Raw genomic sequence first — 22,334 nt, forward strand, 5'->3', positions numbered from 1 at the left:
TTTATAGTAAAAATTTGGCTATAAAAAGTATCCTATGTACTTTTCCTTGATCATAAATGTCTCTATACCAAAATTGGTCAAAATTAGTTGAGTGGTTTTTGTTTGAAAGCATCACAAACAAACATTTATAAAATTAGTTAGGATAGGGTACAATTTACTTATGTTTTTTTTCTTTTTATAGAATTGAAGCTACAATTGTAGCAGATTAGCGTGTTGCTTGAGGTCGATATTTAAACCATAAAAAACTATAAAAACTTTTGGCGGTTGAATGCTTTGTGCAATTGGAGTAAAATGCGGGTGGTATGCGGCGTGGAGACAACTGAACATTTATTGCCAGGTCACAAAATGTATACGATTACCACCAACTGGGGGCGGTGTTTTTTATAGACATTTTTGTCGTAATTTGCAGTTTGTAAAAGTTTCAAAACGTAAAAATTGTTCTGGGTAATTAGTCTCTTTGACATGGCCCTTTTTTATAATAAAACTGAACCGCTAAGCAAAAAGTACTTTTGTTTAGGTATTACAGTAAAACTTTCAGCAAAATAAAACATAAATTTTGGTAATATCCTTATCCATCATGAGACATTCCTGAATTTAATAAAGATATATAAAGAGTATTATAGCATAATTAATTTAAGCCTTTATTTTTTGTTGATTTATGTATAATTTATGCAATTTCGCAGCTTAGCACGGCGTCAAAAAACACGAAAGCAAATTTGCGCGAATTTTTAGCGCAACAAAATCCAATTAAATGCAAATTAATTTAATGCGTTTAACAGGCGAGCGATTGCGATAATGAAATGTCATTAGTATCGGCGGTAGCGGGCGGCGGCGATGGGGCTGCTGCCTGCAGCCAGGCGTCCGACGGAGGCGCAGCATTGTGACGGCTGCAGCAGCGCGTCGAGGACAAAGGGCGCGTGCGAATTCGCGCAAGTCCAGGCGGCCGGAGCGGGAGACGCATAATCGAAACGGCGGCGGCGAGCGGTGCCCTATTGTTCCAAGGACGAAATTGCTTTAATACGACCGCCGTCTAGCGCGAGCTAATGCTATTTTGAAGCTGTAAAACGACAATGACGGCATCCTAAGCAGAGACGCAGGGACCCAAGTCCACTGAAAGGCATTTGCACTACATATGCGAGGATGTGCGCAAGCGTGAACACCAATGGGACAATGATGAGTCGGTTGCAAATATGTACTTCGCGGTCTGATCAAATCGCTGTCATTAGACGCTAAATTGCTATTACACTCGGCTGACAATCGACTACCAATGTGTTACGGTCTTATTGTTCGACCATATTAATTTGCAAATATTAACAAAACCCACTTTATCTCTTTTTCCCAAACTTGCTCTTCCATTAAGATTCCCCTAGTCATAGTAAATCAGCATTATACGCCCTTTTCGTTTACGTATCACTTTGAATCACTTCCCCATCAGTAGTTATCCCAGATTTTGCAGTTATGGCCAACATTCTTTGTCTCCCCGTTTCAAATCTTTCTTGTACATAATTTTTAGGTAAACCCTGTCCTTTTCTTCCAGCAATATTCTAGTATAAGAGATTTTTTATCTTGCTTTGATATGTGTATTGTAAGACATATGCGTCAAGAGGGTTGATAGGTGCACCTGATACACGTTTTTACGATCCTACCGGGTTTGGGCAGGACTCGCAAGAGATACCATTTTATTAGATGACACTGCAACTTATTTCTTGCCATTTTTTCTTCTCCCCTCATGTTAAAAAAAACCGCCCCTTCTTCTAAGATACGGATGATGGGAATAAACGTGTCTTATTATAGCACAGCTGATATTGATGTTAAAATCTAAATTTACAACAGAGACTCATCACCTGTCATCTACCTAAACATCTCTCCCACTACGTTAATTAATTATTGATTTATAATCTGAACAATCAGTTGATTAAAGTTTTGATCATTAAATTCCCACGTGAAATGTCTTCAATAATATATTTGAGTTGTATAACAAGTTGGGGTATGCAAGAAATTACATTCTGCATGCAGGGATTTAACATGCACGTATCCCGACGCATGCAGCAGGACAAAACAGAGAAAATTGTAATGAAATGGACGGCTTTCGGGGTCGGGATTATCCGGGAGCAGGTCCCGTTGCGGCAAATTCTTGAACGCAATCAGATGAAGGATTGTCTATGATTGTTCTGTACTCGTACAACAGCGTCCTTTTTGGATTAATTTATTTCGATTACTATACTATACAGGATGATTAAAATTTTTTAAATGATTGTAATTGTTATACGTTGTTGAAAATATTTACTCTTTCAATTCTCCCAGAAGTAAACCAATAATTAAATCGTGACTTGCAAACTAAAACTCGTCCAAATAAGTATTCAATTTGCATTGATGCAGCGCTCAATTCAAACATTTTAATCAAATTGAGAAAAGCGAAAAATGTAGAACAAGCATGCGTTCAAGCACACGATGGCTGCGTAACGCCCTACCGAGAATAATAATGAATACATTTTGCAGCAAAGTTCCTCGCTGCGCGCATCGACAACGCCGACGAAAACTTTTATATTCGTTTTGAAAGCAAGCCAATCAGTCGATCGCCGGCCATGTTCCTACCAGACTACTATATTGCCACATTTCCCTCAGACCTAACAGTTGCTACAGCTCGGGATGCGCCCGTTTTGAGTCGTTGAAAAAGCATGAAGAAAAGAAAAAACAACCAACGAAAGAAAGCAGTTTTGTTGGAAGACGAGTCGGCGAGCCAACCGGAACAAAACTGGATTAAGATTAAAATTAAAATGCAAATGCGTAAAGTTTTCGAGGAGCGCAGTAGATAAGGACAGCTTTTCAGAACGTCAATGCGAAAGACAAATATGTAAAAAGCGTTTTCCAATGTGCGTTTGTTTAAATCCACTTGAATAGTATTGTATTACTTTATTTTCAGTAATCAATAAGAATTTTTGTTTAATTTTACACTTTAAGTTAATATTTTAAGATATTGATGCCCAATTTAATTTAAATTGGTACACAAAACATAAAGCTATTTAGTCCTCTACAGGAAACTTTGTTTTTTAAAAATTAACTTTAGCTTTGGATTTAATCGTAATACGCAGCAAACATGTATCCGACAGAGAAAAGCCGGAACATTTTCCGAAAATTCAATTGCATAAATCAAAGCCACCGAATCCTGCCGAATCTGTGCGGTGCGATCGCCTTTTGTGTCGTCCTGTCGCACACTGCATGTAATGCGCGCGTTAGTAAATGTGTGTAATTCCGATTTATTGCATTAGCGCCGCCAACGCGCCGACGGAAATACAAACAGTGCAACGCGGTGTTCCCACAAATGCTCCCCGCCACCCCCCAACTCCTCCAGCACCGGCACCCAACACACTCCCAACATTCGTTAACTCGTTCATTCGTCCTGTCCCGTTATTTACTACTTGCACGTTTTTGTCTGTTATATTTTTTCGTGCTTCCGATCTGCCATGTTCAATTTCGATCTGGTTTAGTTTTACTTGATTTGATTTGCGCGGAATAATTTTAGACTGTTTGCTTATACTCCTAGCGCCATCTGAATGTAACGATGTGAATTAAATTGAGTTTATTTAGATATTCGAAACTGTGAAATTGACTTTAATAGGAAATTAACATCGGACAAGCGCCGGATGAAACGGAAGCAAAGACAAGCAACCGATAAAGAGCATGCTGATATCGAAAAGAAGGTTCTACGAGAAAAGCGATTAAATGACTAAATCCAGTACAACGCTGAACCGCAGGACGCATTGAGACGACATCCGCAGCGGACTCCATGTACTAGTACACGAAAATCGTTTAAATTCGGGCATCGTTTAAGTACTTATTCGCGTTTTTTGCGTTGCGTGGAACGACCGGAACGACGTACGAACGGCCATTTTCTTTCCGTGGCGTTTTGTGGTTACTAGACCGTCTAAAAACCTCCAAAGTACAAAAACCTTGACTTCATTATATATTATACTAATACGATTTATATAAGTGAATTAACTGGGTCAATATAATCAAAATTTTTTAAGCATTTTTATTTACTTGTAAAAAAAAAGAAATCCTTTTTTAATTTAATGAGTTGATTCAGTTTTATTGCCTCATTCGGTGTTTCCAAATGGAAAGTTCGTAGGAAGTGGCTCCTATATACAGCTAGACCGCTTGGGTGTGTGAGAAACGCGCAGCAGGATTAAAAACCAATTTTACATTTCGGCTCGGACTTTGCGACCCTGCCACCGTTTTAAATTTATGTGCGATCGTTCGCCAACCGAAAAATAAACGAAGGCAGTACGAAAAAGTTACTTTGTTCAGCTGTTTGTTTCCTGCCGCCACCGCAACGATTTACAATTGCTAAATGCTGCGAGAAAAATTATTTGTTTTCCGATGTTAATCAAATTATATTCTAGCGGTTCAAATATTATAAAAACATAAAAATTTCAATTTTTTTTTCATAAAAATTCGAAATTTTGGTTAATTTTGATGGAAATATATATAAAATCAGCAATCACTTCCCCATCGGTGTATCCATGTGATGGATAGTCTAAGCTCACCCGTACGAATGTATTATTAATTAGCGAGCAAAATCAATGTGAAAACGTAACTCCTCGCTTCTCGCATCGACGGCAAGAAGGTTGATTAATCGTACGAGCCGCCACACCACTCACCAACTGGCTGTTGAGGCTGATTAACAGAACTTGTTTAAAACTCATGAATTTCATACATAAATAATTGCGTTTTCCACATTGATTATCCCCCCTTGCGTGGATCATGAGTTTTTCGCACCTAAGTATACAAAACAGCAGAATCCAAAAAGGTTTCGCTTAATTTTAAATCAATAAACGTGTTTTTTTTTTAAATTTAAAATGTGCTTTGGAAAAAAATGTACACGCGCAGACTGGAAGACATTTGCATGCAGTGAATGCGTCCGGACCCAGCGTATGCTCTGCGGAGCTATCAATTTACCAAACTAATTAACAGTTTGCACTCCAATTGCTTCATTATTATTAAATTAAGCGAGTATGCTCCCGGCGCCTTCACTGCAACCAGCTCAACACACACTATACCGCCCAGAGGATATAACAACGCGACAACCCTACGTTCCCCATCGTTCATTTGATGACGTGAACGCAAAATTAACCAAATTACTTTGTTTCGTATTTTGTTTTTTTAATCTGCAAATTACGATATGATATATACAATGTGCCCAGAGGCGGCAACGGCGCTGCATTTGATTATATTTTTTAATATATGTGTCTTTGGTGTCGTTTTTTAGCATCGTAACACATGCGTCAATTTTAATTTCAACATACACAAATTCAGCATGTCCTTTTTTTTACATTTGCCGACAGACACCGCCGCGACAACGCACGCATTCAATGTGCGTGGGCGTAATGATGCGACAGCGGGCACGGAAATAAAAAAAGCGTCCGGTACGCGGCCAAACATGAGTGACGCACACTTTGTATTTGCTTCGCATTGTGTCAGCCTGTTTTACATTTTTTTCATTTACAACGATTCCCATTTCGTGCTCGTAAAGGGAGCGCGCGATACACCGTGATTGTGTTATTAAAAAGCAATGTATGATAATTTACATTTTTTGAAGGACGCTATGACATACGGACACGTCCTCATTCCGGCTGTGTCGCAGCATATTTTTATTAATTTAGTAGCGGCAAATTTCGTATTTTTTCGCGTATACAGAAAGCAGCTTCATTAAATTAACGATGATAAATATTCATTTTATTAAAAATTTCAATGTTTTTTGCTATCATTGAGGTTTTAAAAAAATAAATTTTCTTAAATCTTTTTTATTGCTTTAATGCTTTTTAATTCGTGACCTAGATTGATATTGAGACGAAAATTTAGTCGTGATGGGCGATATTCCATCTCGTCATGAATATAATTTACATGCAAAATCCGCGCTTAATTTATCCGCATCGCATGCATGTTTATTTTACGAGCCAGAGTTCGTTCATTCGAAGGATAATCCCCTGGTTCAGGGCAGCGCCCGCAGCGGCGCGCATGCATGCGGACGACAATTAGAAAAGGACTTTGCCTCACTGGCGACGGCAATAGCGGCGCACCGCACTCTCCTAGAAAAGGCCGCGCGCGCAATTTACGTGCGCTTCACGTTCATGGTTCAAACCTTCGGAGCGTATGCAAAATGCAGCATTGCCCCTGCAATGCACTCGGCAACATCACGTACGGCTATCTCTGCCGTCACCTCCGTCACACCACCGCCACACAAACAACCGCAGCGTAAACCCCCTCGAAGCCGCCACACCGTCTCAGATGATAACCCATGATGAAGACGTAACCCAACACCAAAGTAGCCAACCAGGACCGTAATACGAAAACAATTTATTCCTCACTACAGCGTCTGAGTGGGGTAATATCGTAGCATATTGGCTGCGTTTGCTCGATGTATATATTTGTTTATATTATATCAATGCAAACGTGATACTTAGCGCGCCCCTGGGTACTTTATCAAAGGTTTAAATTCGCATGCGAGATGCGCGTTCGGTTCGGTTCGGATGCAGCGTTAATTACGTCAAAACCCACGACTCGACAGGTCGACCTGTGCGCCATCTATCTCTCGGTGTGCTCGCGCGTACGTCTTATAAATATGCATGGCACTCCCATTCGAGCGGCAGCTAGAGGCGGTACGTTAATCCCACATGCGGATCGGATCATATTCGTCGTCGGCCGCCTCCACTCCGTGCCTACCGCTCTTTCTGTTCAGCGGGATTATTTTCTCCGGCAACGTGCCCTCAAACAATTTATCTTACTTTGTGTGCGCGGTGCGCCTTCGAAGCGAAAGATTTTTCTAGTAATTGCGACACGTATTCGGCCGACCTGCAAATAATCTCACACAACGCCGCGCGGTAATCTATATTCACAATGCCTTTTTAAGCGGGCAATTTTAATTTGTTTTGCATATCAAGTCACAAAGTTATTTTCAATTACACATATCAAAAGTATTTATTTTTATTTTTTAGCATTCTGAGAATAACTTGATGTTTAATTCAAAGTGTGATATGACTGACCTATTTCAATACGACTAAATTACTAATGTTGCCGGTTATTTACACGATACTTGAATAAAACTTTAAATTACTGTCCGGACTAAAAAGGTTTCGCCTCTTGTTTCATTTTATTTGACTTTCTTTCTCTTTAGGTAAGTTTAAATAATAAAAGCTCGCCTCGAATGAAAGTGCCGTCACTTTATAAGAAGCTGAAGCAAAAAAGAAACGCTGAAAAGTCCAGGAACCAAGCACAGACACGAAGAACGTGAATCCAATTAAAAATGTATGAATTCTACGACTGAAAATACAAGCCAACTACAATAAAAAATGGAAAAGTGCAGCGCGAGCACTACAATGGAAAGAGCGTGTCCAATGCTTGAACAAATTCGTATCCTTTCGACTCTCACCCTTCCATTATTTTCTTCTCGTGTTACCATCCCTAAGCGAATGTGGTCTTTTTGCTGTGTTTTACTTTTTCGTGCTTTGTGACATTTTGTTCGCGTGTATTGTTTCTTATGTGATATTTTTTTCATTGTTTTCGTTATGTTGCTCGTGCTCGTTCGTTGTGACTTGATGCGATGATTCAATTACGTTCTTGATTTTTGATTAAACAACTCGTTGTCTGAATCGTCTTCCATTTGCTTCAAGTTAATCTATTTCTCATTATTTTTGCTCTGTTTGCGACGAATTTAATTTCAATCACTATCTGACAAAATAAAAAGAAGTAAACAATTGTAAAGGAAGGAGGAAGGATCGTCAGCATTTTACTTTGATTAGTACATCTAGCGCCATCTAGGTGTAACGCATTGAACTATTTTGTTTACTTTTTATTTTAGTGTTATTTTTAGAGTTGATTTAATATTATTGTTATTTTTCTGAGGAAGTGAATTTGGAACCTTTATTTTTTGCAATTTCTGTGTAGCCAATTGATGCCTCGCGTTCATTTCCGCACAAACAATAAGAAAACGAATCGTAAGATCCAACAGTACAAATAAAACACAATTTGGAGTTGGACAGTTGGAATCAACTAATTGAAAATTGGACTGATTTGTTTGAATTAGTTTCTGTTCACAGTTAAATTAAAGTTGATTTTTTTTACAACTGAAAGTTCCAATCGAAAAATATATAAAAACAGCGCAATTTAATTACGTTATTCGTCTAATTTCAACAAATTACAATTCGCTCTTCGCGCCTTCCTTCTTTGTGAAATACCAGTTTTCAAGCACTTTGTGTATTTCGCTATTCTGCACACTGCACGGTCTGAAAGTTGCGCGTCTCCCAGTCAAACACGCCACCGCGCTAACGGCGGCAACTAGTCGGCGTGTTTACGTGTTAATGACAAAGATAAAAGTCGCCACTTACTTATTAAATGAACCGGAAGCCCGCCATGCCGCCGCCCCCGCTGTGGGAACGCACCGTTGGCCGCACCTAAACGAGATTATCGCCCGCGTGTGCACTGCACAATGCGCTAATGCAACGAACGCAAAACTACATGAAAGTAAAAACAAATGCACGGCAAACTTACTAATAATGCAAAGTTTTCAAAATGCGAATGCAATAGTAACAAAAACAAACTAAATAAATATTATAATTCATCGTATAACAAACAATATTTGCATCTGAATTAAATTTTGCGCTATTTCTGGTTGTAAACTTTTGTTTATTTTTGTTGCTTGCGTGGAATTTGTTCTGTTTTTAATGCTTTTTTTCCTCCTTGCTCGTTTGTGGCGCGCTCGCGTTGTTGTGCATTTTACAGTTTAACAGTTATTCCACATCGCGTGGCAATTGGCAAAAAGCGTGCACATAGTGGCGCGCACAGTGCACAAACTTGTGCGAATATAAAATTATATTGGGAGTTCCGTGCGCTGTGCCAACGCAAATGACGTCCTTCTCTTCGCGACGGCACAAAAGGCGAGGCGTCGTGGAACATTTTTAAAGCGCGCGTCGAGTGTTACCGAAACGTTTGAAAAGTATTCGCGCGTCGTTCTGCGACCACTAGCAGCAACGGTGTTCTTTCATCTTTTCACTTGTGCTCACGTTTACAAATTCACCACGCGCGTTTGAGCCGGAGTTTGCTCCTATTTCTTCATCCATTTCGTTAACGCTCGAAAATCTATATGACGAATGTAGCACCATTAGTGCATCAGTTAGAAAATGAACAAATACCGCAGCGGGAAAAAAATATTTCTAACATGTTATGCAATGTTTGAGAAAGCTGCCGTCAGGTTGAAAAACCAATTGCAATCGCGTTTACTTTTGAGTAAAACAAATGGTAGATAATCATTATTTGTTCGTTAGGTTTGCTTTCCGGTCGAAATAAAAAAAAAATTCCAGAGAATCCCCATCGACCATATAACACCTCTGGCTTCTATCCGGACGTCTCTCGTTTCCGTTCGTTCTTTTGTTTCACGCTCGCTGAAATTTGTGCCTTTGCACCAAAAACACTAGACACCGGGCCTACCTCACTACGTTTCTTTTTGTCAGCAATATTTTAGCTTATTCCTCTTCCCTTTTTTATTTATGTCGCTCGTGATTCTCTACTTCACCGATACTCTCAAATTCTCAACTTTTTCTTGGCTTTCTATGGCTTGCTGGCTTTTTTGTAGCTCGATTTCCGGTGCCGTCGATGAGTGAGTGGAAAATTTTCCCCGGCGCAAAAAAGCGAAAGATCGATGCAACGATATCGTATTTTTTGCGCGTGCCGATGGCGAAAAATTGACGAAGGCCAGCAGCGGAACGCGGGCGCCTGGGCAAAAACAGGCGATAAAAAGTATCGCGTCGAATTGATAAAGGCGAGCGGGAATTGATACATAAAGTAGCGCGTATTGTCGGAGCGTCGAAAATGGAAATGGAAATCAAAGGCAAGCGACAGCGAAAGGCGCGCCGGCGATGCGATGCGACGATTCTGAAGAGATGAAATCGCAGGAGGCGAAACGATGAGCATGGGGCGTCGGCATGCACGTCGAATATATACGAATATCAGGAAATAAGGAATAAATTTACGACCATTGTACGTTGGCTTTTATTCTTTTCGTGTCTCGTTTTTGCATTCCGCTCTCATCTCACGGCACAATCTACACATCTACAGTCAGTCAACTCAACGCAGATAATATTACAAAAGACGCTCACATCGGCAACGCATAAAACAAAAGAATTTCGCAAATAATGGCGGCTATTATTTGCAAAGGTTCAAGGTAAACAAGAAAACTGCAATGCAGCTAGCAAACGAAAAGTTCAAAAAGTTCACCGATTCGATGGAGAAAAATAAAACAGGATTAAAAATTCAAACTACAGCCAATATATTCGCAATTAACCCAGAAAATCAAACAACTTTGGTTTACTAGAAGTGCAATATAAACGTAGAGAGAGCTGGCGATTTCGTGCAGGAGCACGTTGCGTTAGAGCGTAAAAAAGCCGTTGACCTTTTGTTTTCCTTCGATTTCTACGCTTTATATGCCTGTTCATTATTTATACCTCAGCGTAACCCGCCACTAACCTGCCCACGATTCGATTCAAGTGGTTCAAACTTTTTCCATTCGATCCGCTGTTCAGACGCAATGAAAAAAGAATTTAAAAATGCAAATTACTCAAGCGTATCCATCAATTATTCCAAATTCCTGTGTGGAATTACAACGCAATTACAGGTTAATTTTACTTTTGATTCCTTTTGTAATTATTCCATTCCGAATTGCGTTGATTTGCAAACATGGAAGTTTCTTTCAAAACTGACGTATTAACTAGTTCATAATATGTTTTTGTTTAATTACATCGGTATAAAAACGTATCGCCGGCGATAATACTTCACCGAAGCCCACATGTGAACCAAGAAGTTTACGCTGAAACAAATGCGCGACATAATGTCGACAATACGCTCGGCAACGCAAATAAATGAGAAACTTTCATGGCGAGCTAAGCAAAAGCATAGCAACCGGCAAAGCTGGCACGCAAACAGAAACAAACACGAAAGAAGCAAATCATGAAAATCAGGAAAATTAATCCCGCGATACGCTCGTTTATTATGTTCCTATCCAGAGCTTGTAAGCACGCACCCGTGAAGAGAGTGAGCCTTCTTACTTTCTTACCTTTTTACATTCCCCGTAAGCTTTATTTTATTACTTAGCGCGATCGCATGGGAAACTTACGTAACGCGAAAATGTTTATATGTTAACTCTGCCAATTTCGACTATATTTAAATAAATAATACTTAAGCTAAATTATAGAACAATAGCCACGTTTTTATACTCACAAATTATGCAGTACTTCAGTTTTAGATCAATAAATAATATAATTTAATAATACTTAAGTAAAATGCGTTAAAAAATATTTTGAGCGGTTTGCAAATCTTCCAAGGGCTTTAGCACACAATGAGGCACAATTCCACCCGCACATAGCAATACACATACGCCATAGTCACAATCGGGATAGAGACGTAAACGGGGTAATAAAGAATGTTAATCCGGAGGTAGTAAATCCTCGGCAGAGCGAGTGTGGCAGTCTAGTCGATCGAAATTTGCAAAATTTACGCCTGGCGCCCCGAATATGGTATTACCGTATTACTTTGCATCCCTCGCAATGTGAGCATTAGCCATCGACGTATTGGACGCGACGCGCTGAACCGAGGAAAAAGGATGGCGCAAAGAAATTCCCAGTTGCGACACAGCGTATTTATGTATATTTATGCGTGTCTGCATAACAACGAACGCACGTAATCGGAACAAAATCCTCGTTAACTTGGGCGCGCCGAGACGACGCGCTAGGCGTTTATTTATTTGCGAAACGCATTAAATTAGGGATAAATTAAATTTGTTTTTATTACTTTCGAAAATGCAAAAGCAAAACACACACACACAGCGAAAATGTAATTTCATTAATCATGAGAGAGGCATGTTGATAATTTTCGGCGAGTGTTGAATAAATATTTGTAAAAAATTTACCTTTATTTTCGTTGATTTAATAACGTTTAGAAGATCACATATCCAAATAATCCTGAGCGGCAATCATCTGAAACAAAATACAACATTAGTGTTTGATTACAAAGCGCGCCATCTCACGTAGACATTTGCGAAACAAAACGATCTCTAAGAAAAATTCAAAGTGTTTTCCTCGAGGCTCAAAATGAAGAGTTTTTTTGAGAACATTTATTATTGGATTTCTGCCAGCTTTTTAAAGATGGTGCCGCGGCCGGTTGAGCCTCATCTGCACGCCGTGGGTATATTAAGTGTCAGAAACGGATGAAAAATTAACGCCGAATAATAACTCTTTAAGATATTACCTTGTTTTTTATTCATCACGTTTGCGCACGCCTGGCCGGTGCTAATCTATTATGAACGACGTGGCAATTCATAAACGCCATCAGGCTTGTCCCGCTCTGCCATTGCGGTTTCTGCAGCCTCACGAAAACATAACGAAAACGTCGAGTGTAAGTATCTATTTATGCGCCTTTTAGTATTATTACACTTCCGTCTGAAGAATGGTGCGACAGAAATGTAGAAAATGTTAACTAAAGTTTACCGAATGGCGTCATATTTAAAATATGCGCAGTAACATATATTTTCGTCGTATATATTTTATTCGTTATGAGTAGATATGATACGAAGGTTTCAACACCAAAAAAATTACAGGAAGCTGTATTAAGTCAACGCACGTTCACTGACGTAAAGATAGATGGCGTCTACATGTATAAAAATACAACTAAAACAATGTCAGCTAAACTTTTATCAAATAAAAAAGTAATTTAAAAATTTTCTTATTGAATAAAACTTAAATAATAACTAAATTTTACTAGGTTAAACACGAAACCAGCGATTTTTGAATTTCAACACACACGTTTTTGCCACATCAATATTGCTGATAACGTTTTACTTAAACGCAAACACCGATTTCCGGCAGAAACAAAAAGCGCTCCAAGGAAGCTGCGGTATAGGTCGATGCTTGGAACGGCACAGCATCAGATGCACCACGGATGAGCCGTAGGTTGGCATCGCGTTACCTGGCGTACCAAAGAATATACGTATGAATGAGGGTCGTCGACGGCGGCTGTGGCGGCTTAACGATGGCAGCGGCGGCAGCGGTGCACGTCAGGCATCGTAATCGGTTACATGTATTACGTAATCTTGGCAGAAGCGCTGCTTCGGCTTTGGGTGTACACACACAAAAATGCAGAGACGCGAGGCGAGGGCTTCGCGTTGACTTCGTGCACATCGTGGCGCCTTTCGTTTTGAACCACAAGGCCACGACGTTGCGGCAGACTGCGGCGAGTTGGTTCGCGGTTACGCCTTTGTCACATTTGCATGTACGAGGATATACGCACGAAGACATGATGCGTACGAGAGGTGGTGAGCTCAGAGAACAGTATTTATAATAAAACGGTGATTGAATTCAGCGAATTTCCATCGAATCAATTAAATTCTAATCATTTAATACCAAAAATACGCGTCAATTATTTCCAACAGCTACAGTTAAAATTTATTTCAAAAATAAACACCACTCGGGGATACGTAATAATTAATGACTGTGTGAATACGGATGTACAAAAAACGTTAAAACAGCATTACCGAGACAATCATTGAACGTGCGCGGAGCAGAGAGCAGGCAGTTCGAGTTTGTTGATTAAATTTTATGATATTATTTTACATTACTTGCAGTACAAATTACTTTTGGGCCACCTTGAGCATTACTCTTGTGCATGACGACATTAAAATTGTGTGTTCTTGTTCAGCTAAAGGTGTAAACGCATACATATGTGAAAGTGAATGTGAAAAGGAAAACGGACATAAAATTCGCAAGGGCGTACGAGGAACCTTCAACACGGGTAGAACGCACAAGAGAAATAAATGTCGGATGCAAGGATAGCTTGATTCTGTAAATAGCTTGCACAGCCCGTGTGTAATGGAGATGTGATTACGTTGTGTTCAAATTAAAATTGAAATATTAACTAATAATAGAAAAATATATGGATTCAAATATGCAATGTTCGCATTTAATATAAAATAATTTAATGCTCTTACCACAAATAACAAATATCCATCTCTACAGTTCCTACAATTCTTTTGCCCGTCGGCAATTTCTTTAGCGTTATATATGCAAGACACAAAATTATAGAGTTGCACGAGGCGAATAGGAAAAATATGCACGCGAATATGGAACGCTGCGGCGCGGCAACGAAATGGCAGTTGAATTATTATGTTGTCTTGAAATGTCATTTTATTGCAAGATGTTCGAGCAAACGGTGCATTCTCCCCGATATTAGAATAGTAAATTTCACCCCGTTCCCGAGACTTTCCTTATGACCAACTTCATGCGTTTACTACTGAATGACTTACTGGGTACGAAAGCACGAGACAGATAAAATCATAAGAGAAAAGAGTCTCATGCATTGTGCGACATGAATATTATAACGTTATGATACTAAGCAAAACGAAATGCGGTGCAACAAAAGGGAAACACCGAAAGAGCGCTTTTAGTCGATTCCAAGTGGAAAATATGAAAGTGGAATAGTTGCCGGAATGCGCTTGTTTGCGCGTCTGGATACATGTGTGGAATGTATTCTGTCGCGGCGCGCACGGGACAATTTCACGGAGAGATATTGCGATGTAAAAAGACGTACTGCGTAAACGAAATAATGTCGTCGTGATGTTACGAGAGGCGCTAAACGAGGTGTGTATAACAATCGATGTTATATGATATTTTAAAAACCTTGTAAACTTTATACGTGTTTGATTTTATAACAACTTTATGTGATAAATCGGTTTAAGGACTTTTCAGTTACATGCACGATGGTTTGTAAGTAGGTTACATTTATTAAAACATAAATAGTTCGAAAATCTGTTATGTCATAAAGTTCCTATTTAATAAATAACTAAAATGTGTCAAATATTAATAATTGGATGATGCAACTGTCGAATTAAATTTTGGATTTTGTATTATCAAATTAATTCCGATAAAGCTTAAATTAACAGGGATTTTAATGCCGTTAGCGTGGAATTTTTGAGAGCAGGAAACACGCGTCAGGGAAAATTATTCTTAAATTATACAAATATTAAAAGAGCATACAAATAAATATAACGGTAAAGAGAAAAATGCGCCTTTAGATAGCGTCTAGCATCTAATAAACAACAATATTTAAAATTGCTGTAAATAAAAAATTATGAGGGTTACAAAATATCTGACTGAGTCATTTTATAGATAATTTCATTTTTTCAGTTTTTGTTTATTCTATTTTTTGGTCAAACTTGTATTTTGATTGGAAATGGCAAAAATCTGTTTTTTTTAACATCAACAATTTTTCTTCTTTGTGAAAATTAATGTAACCTTGAATGTTTATCTTTATTGGGCTAGATATGTTTTTAGAACTTTCTTCCCTTATGTTACGATTATTATGAGTTTATTGTTCTGCCATCTTTCAATTTATAATAACTTTACGACACTCCTATATAATTTTATACCAATTTCTTAATACCACACCATTTTCCTAGACCCGTTCTCGTTCTATATTTCCACAGTCGACTTTCAGTTCGCAGCTAAGCATGAGCGCCATCATTATATTTTTATTACTTCGCTTTTATTAACGTTATTTTTCCGCACAATGCTCGTCGCAACAAACACATTCGGACCAGGCACATTTCGTCCTACTTTTCCACGGCTTTCCGCGCTGGATGCTTGGCAGAGCGGCACGGCGCCGGCTTCTTGGCGGATTGTTTATTTGTTTATTAGCAATTTTCGGGCCTCGCGAGCTTTGATTGACATAATAAAACACGAATAAAAGTCGTCGCCGTCGTCGTTTGCGACTCAATAAGAAATATCAGCGAAAATTACGCTGGCCGCGCGGGCGTGACGTAATAACATGGTTGGGCAAAAAAGCGTTACACATGGAAAACGAAAAACAGGATCAGACTGCGCGAGCCTATCACGCGTATGCTAGCACAAGAGCTGGACAAACATTGTTTAAGTATCGTATCATACTAGTAAAACAAAAATACGCCGAAGCAGTGAAAACGCAATGTGTGATAAGGAGAAATTATGACTCGTCTCTGAGAAACTGACGGAGATAACAAAAATAGCAAGTCGTAAAGAGAAACATTTTAGAAGGTTGTAATATTAGTTATTGTATGGATTACGTCATGTCGCATGTGACCGCTAAGCCTCGGAAAGTATTTCATGTCACATATTACTTTTTATCAAATGTGGGATAAAATTTAAGCCCATCACAGCACCGTTGGAATTCAGGCGTGAATTTTGGTAAATTTCATGAATTTGCGACGAAATAAATTCCGACAATGCCGCAAACTAAAAATTTCGACAAATATATTGCAAGACGAGGCATGTATCGCCATCTATGGACAACTAAATGAAAGTAAGTTAATTTTATTCTTGGTATAAAACAATTTGAAGTAAAGTCCGAAACCTCTAAATGATCTTTTATTGTCATTTTTGAACTCCCTACCTCGTTTTGGCTCATTTGAGTAATTGTTAACAAACGAACCAATTCTTTTATCTCTTTTAAAATACGCAATCAAAATTAGGGCTACATTTTTCGACCACACAAAAGAAAAATTATATTTGCGATTAACTTTCTCTTCCACACGAAACGTTACGGTGCAAACTTTTAGTTATTAATTGTTTTCTTCTGCGGATAAAATGGCGGGCAAATTATCGCTAATCGCAATTATTTCATTATACATTAAGTGAAGCCAGAATTAGCTAGATGCTCCTAACGGCCGACGACTTTAAAAGCAATGAGGAACGACGGTGACGACGGCGACTAAGACGGACACAAAAGAAAATAAATTTTAATTTGCGCTTCTGCCTGCCGCCGTCCTTATTCTTTTGTATTCTTAAACGTCGCGTTCGCCCTCGCCGCCAATGATTATTCTCTATTTTCTCACAGCAATTTTCTTTTTTCTTTCCTGCCGAGGTCTGCGGGCAATTTTCTTTCACGTGACTGGGGTGTCTTGACCTTTTGCCCTCTTTATGAGATTTTTATAAAATAAAAATTACTTGCATCGCAAAAAGCAAACAATATACGAGCTGGAACTGCGTGGAGAAACTCAATGCAATAATAGTGCGTTTAGGAACAAAGTACGTGGCAGTGCGGCTAGGAAGTCGGTTAATTGAGCATCTAGCGTAGAACGGAGCTTATATACAGTGTGTTCAGACACCAAAAAAATATTATTAAACAATAAAAGTGTAAAAAGGAGTATTAACTAGAAACATAACCACAAAAATCTTGTTTTCATTTAACTAACACAAAATTATGGATGAAACTTGGTTAAAACAAGTGGTATGCAATTTGAGGTTAATTTTTCGTAGCACACGCATGGCTGTAGTGTGTACTAGTAGCGCTTCCGTTCGTGGCTCAATTATACCGTCAAGGCATTGCTTCCTCACATAACAATGGAGCTTGGAAAACGGAAAACTGAGAAAAATCTAATTTTCAAACGAATAACAATAAAATGCAAGCCAAAATGCGCACCCACGCGCCCACCAACCCGCTGGCAAACTTCCTGAGCAAAGATCTACTCCGGAATATCAGGAAGCACACAGCTTCAGCTTCCTCCTCTACGGATATGTGAATCCTGCGAGAATCACAAGTAAGCAAAGAAAAACCAAAGGAAACCGTTAAGATCGTTACGGGCCGAACGCATGCGACTACTCCACATGCGAACAAGCAAGAGAGAAAAAGCGAGCGCTAGCGAGTAGAGAGTGAAAAAATAACGAGACAACGCGTCCGAATAAAAGGCCAGTAAATTTAATTAAACGCTTCGAGGTTTTTGGGAATCTCCAAATTACTGAGCAGGCAGAGGCATTAAGACGACGGCGAGGCGAAATTCAAGATGTGAAATAAAGAACTATGCTTGTTGAGCCTTAAAACGCCACTAGCAAGAGCGCCCCACTTTATTAATTAAAGCCATTCGTACTAAGAGCAAGAACAGACTGCTCAAAACAACAAAATAAACTCTAGATTAGGCAACGGATAACAGAAAAGACCTATATTGTATCCAAAGGTTTTATTTTGCAACTGAAAACAACAAAATACAAAAAATTACTAACTGCTAATATTCGATTTGAATTAATGAGTATTCAACAGTGAAACTATGTGAGAACATTCCCCGTCTACTTCTAGTTATTCCCGCCTTCCCTTAAATTATCCAACTTTAATTAGAACGCGATATTCGGCTGTAAATTTACTGCATTACCATGCGCGCACACAACATGCGCTTTTGCGAACATTCGGATTGAAGTTCCACGCAAAAAAGATGATAAAACTTGCACCCTTGATGAGGTAGCTTGTTTTATTCGGTTCTTTGTCTAATTTATGTTCCGAGCATTTAACATTCATTGCGTTTTTATATTGCACAATTCGCTCGCTTCTTTCTGGTTGCAAACCACTTCTTTACAGAGTTGCTCAATACACCAACCTACGTGCATAATATTTCATTATCAAGTTGCGCTTTTATTACGGAATGTATAATTTCACGAGCAAACTTTTACGGTTATTCCAATTTTGCCCGGTTCCGCAAGGGGAAATTGCCAAGACACGGATGGAAAGTGCAACTTTTATTTGGAAACTCGCATTTTTGAAGATGTGCAGAAATTGTCTCCGGAAAAATGTTCGTGAAGAGGGGAGAAGAGACACAATAAAGAAAAAAGTTTCAAAATTTTTTTGGAAAGTAGCTATTAGATGAAAATTTTGTTTGAAAGTAAATCGGTGAAGAAAAAAATTGAATAAACATAGTTTATAATTTAAATAATAAGAGAAAATATTCAACTTGTTTATAGAGAATATTCTGATCACCACAGTATATTTTTTTCTAAGTTTAAAAGTATGATAAAGAGGATGCAGACACAATTGTACTTATTATACGTGCCTAGATGGTTATGAAACCGACGTAGGCAGAGTGACGTGGACGACGTGAACCCTCAGCTTTTCCCTAGAAGTGAGCCTTGTGTCTCAGGCTTTCTGTGCACGAAGCAGACGAGACAAACTCTTAAATTACGCCTGCTAAAAAAGCAAACCAGGAAAATGTACATATTTTTTTGCTCAGTATTGCATTTTCTCTCTTTAGTTCGTTCGTTGCTCTCAGCAACGAGCAATTTGGAAGCAAACAGGAAGAAAACCTTTTTTCACATAGCGTTTGTGTTAATAAGATTAACGTTCGCTCTTGTTGCTAGTAATGATTGAAGTTAGAAGTATAAAATATATCATTTTATTTTTTGCTAGTCTCAGACGAAACTAAAACTACTTTGAGTGCATGTACTCCGTATCTCTTTCTGAAATCACGCAAGGCAAGACAATCCCTCGGGAAATTTGCCTGGTACAGATTTTATGTTCATATAGACGCAGGACTTTAAAATGTTTATAAGTGCCTTGAAATATATATGTGGTTATAAATAAACTTTGGTTATGATTCATTGCCTGGCGGGAGATATAACTGTATCAGATCTAACCTAGAATACTAGCTACTACTAAAGTTAACGATGAGTTCGTAAACATGACGGTTTACATTTATAACCGGGTTCTTTTGGAGTAAAAAAGGTTGCGTTTGTGCATCGATTAAGTTCTGCCGCACATAAGTCACCTAGGTGCCTGCGCACGTGATGTATTTCACTGTTTTCGCATTTTCGTATTTCGCTCTCGTCGCCGCCAGATTATTGCCGTACACGTATTTCCACTTTCGGCGGCGGCGCCGTTTTTCCGCTCTGATGACTTTCGTCCTTAAAGAGACGAGGGCGCGGCGCCTCTCAGGATAGAGACACATCGCAAGACTATTGCAATGATAATTCCGCATGGAAACAGCGTTCGCTCTCGTTGCGCGTCTGCGCTGATGAGCACATGCCGCGCGACATCAAAGCTTAAAGCCTTTATGTGTTTTTGCCTGAGTCTTATCTTTGTGCAAACGCATCTTAAAGTAAAACCCACGCGCCGCTTCGTATAGTGCGAAATGTAGAAAATAGTGAAAGCATTTGAAGACCAGTTTGCGTTTGATAAGCAGAAGGTTTTTGTTTGGCACATTGCGCTTTTTTCTGTTTTTTAAACCTAAAAACATAGAAAACTCAATAAAATATGCTTAAAATCAGATATAGCGTAACGGTTGGATCCAAATATCACTAAATCTAGTGATATTCAATGTACAGTTTATCAAAACATGTGAAACATGGCGTGTGCTGAAATATGCGTAATACAGACAATGAAATGAGTTTGCAGAATAATTAAATATGTTAGTTTATTTGCGATAAACTTACAAACAATTACCTTGTGTTCTCACCGCCCAGCCGCCCCGGAGCACACTACTATTTACACAAACACTAAGCCACAGCGCCATTTGTTATACTAAAACAATTCCACCGCGTATAACTGAAAACGAACAAGCTGCGAATGATGCTGCTCAGCACGCGCTGCAGCGCACGCTGACGCCGGTTGCAGTGCGCGAACCGGCATGCGCAGTAACACCAAAAACGCTGCATACTGTGTTGCCTACATTAAATATTTAACAAACATTGATATAATTATTTACGAAATTAATTAAGCAAACATAAAAACTTTCTTCGTCTCGGATCTTATTCATTACGTTCAATTCCATCTAAATTCATTTCAATATTATTCTCAAATTCCAACAATTCCAATTTCGCGTACCTTCATTATTTCTGGGCCAACATTAAAACAACACGCAATTAAATTAAATATTTTCGTTTGCGCGCTTCGTGCCTTTCGTGCGCGCTTTGTTGCTTTTCTTTATTCTGAAGCCTTTCAATGCAGGGCAAATTGCTGCGTTAATGTTTTGCTTGCGTTTGCGTTCCCAGCATGTCACGAATGTGGTTTACATAGTAAGTACATTAAGATTAGCATTAACATAAAATGATAATTCCGCCGCGCGTTTAATTCGATTCGGTGATGGTGATGGCATACGAACGAATCCATTTTATTATCCTCCAAAGCCAACCAGTTCAAAATGTATATTCTTGGATAATATTTTCAGCATAAAATGAAAATTGCTACCAATTTTCAATTTCTGCAAATATCTTAACATAAAAATTAACAGCAAAAACAAATAAAATAAAATATTCACCTAGTGCATCCGTACAACCATTTTCATTTATATAAGTGAATGAATTCAACCTGTAGCAATAATAAAAATGGCTTCGTCATGTTAGCACTCTTTTCTTATTACATAAGTTCTACTATTTCAGGAAGTGAAATAAAACTATGCGCAACTTGTAGAAACACGACTTTGACTTTATAAACAGCGCGCAGTGGTGCAGATGAGTCGCAACGCGTCATTAAACGAATGTTACCAAACGTGTTTGCATTTAATCATAATTTATACGTGTGCCAGTGTTATGAAAACACGCCGCTCGCCGGCGCAACGAACGAGAAAAATGAGGAAACGTTAGCGGGCGGTACGATGCCGCACAACGGTGAAATTGTAGCTGTAGATGTAAATTGCTTATAAATTACATGTCCATCAAATGCACAAATCACCTACTTTTTTAAATGGCTTCCGCGCCGTCTTTTCAATATACACATATTTAGATTAGATTGGTTGATTCACACATGCGAAACAAAATAGGTACGATCCTTTTACTATTACTATTTTATCTTCAATCAGTAAATATTTTTGTTTTATATGAAAATCGTAACTTAATCTATGATTTTGTATAAAAATTAAAATAAAAATGCATTGGTGAAGAGTAATATTGTTAAAATATTATTGTTGTACAATAAATTTCCATTTTTAATCAAGCATTAAGATTTTAAACGTGTTTCCATGTCCGTCTTTTAACCTAGTTTTAAAGAATATAAGATTTCGGGCGATTCACGTGTTGCTAACGTAGAGCAACCAACGTCGTGAATTATTTTAATGGATTCATGAATTATACGGTAGCCGACTTGATGGATGAGTCCAGCCAGCGTCGAAATCACCCTCCAGCGTTCAGCTCCACCCCGCTTCGGCGCCTCCGCAGCTTCTCATCCTTTCAGGCACACATCTCACGTTGCACATAGCACACAAGATATGTTGATGGATGCAAGGTGAGCCCGCACCCTTCACCCAGGGTCCATCTCGGCTATTATGGCCGGCTACTAGCCGCAACAGGCCCAATTTCAGGCTCCCTTTTGGTAGTATCTCAATCTCGATGCAGATGTGCGTTCACCACCAGCGCACAAAACAATTGGGGAGCGAAAGGAGTAGCAAAGGCTGGAATTGGTGAAAAGATTGTTCGACGCCCAGAGCCTGGTCGTGTTTTCCTAAGGTTATCGCTAAGGTTAAGTTCAACTGAGGTTCGTTTGGACCAAGAAAGACGCTCCTCGTACAT

At 38.9% G+C, this 22,334-nt stretch overlaps 1 protein-coding gene across 5 annotated transcripts in view; it reads right to left on the bottom strand.

Moving 5' to 3' along the window:
* LOC135798683 (neurotrimin-like) overlaps positions 1 to 22,334 on the bottom strand; it is a 132,785-nt gene that overhangs the window by 53,575 nt on the left and 56,876 nt on the right. For 4 of the 5 annotated variants that reach the window (XM_065311590.1, XM_065311591.1, XM_065311589.1 and 1 more), the window contains one exon: positions 11,957 to 12,023. The gene's annotated coding sequence lies outside the window, so the exon portion shown is untranslated. Of the gene's footprint in view, positions 1 to 11,956; positions 12,024 to 20,274; positions 20,379 to 22,334 lie in introns of those variants that run through there. The other variant, XM_065311588.1, reaches the window with a different exon arrangement.

Source organism: Atheta coriaria, unplaced genomic scaffold (genome assembly GCF_025399875.1).
Source record: "Atheta coriaria isolate IRGN ID8LTWV9N9 unplaced genomic scaffold, Caltech_Dcor_3.1 hic_scaffold_9_pilon, whole genome shotgun sequence".
In the NCBI taxonomy this organism is placed as follows: Eukaryota; Metazoa; Arthropoda; class Insecta; order Coleoptera; family Staphylinidae; genus Dalotia; species Dalotia coriaria.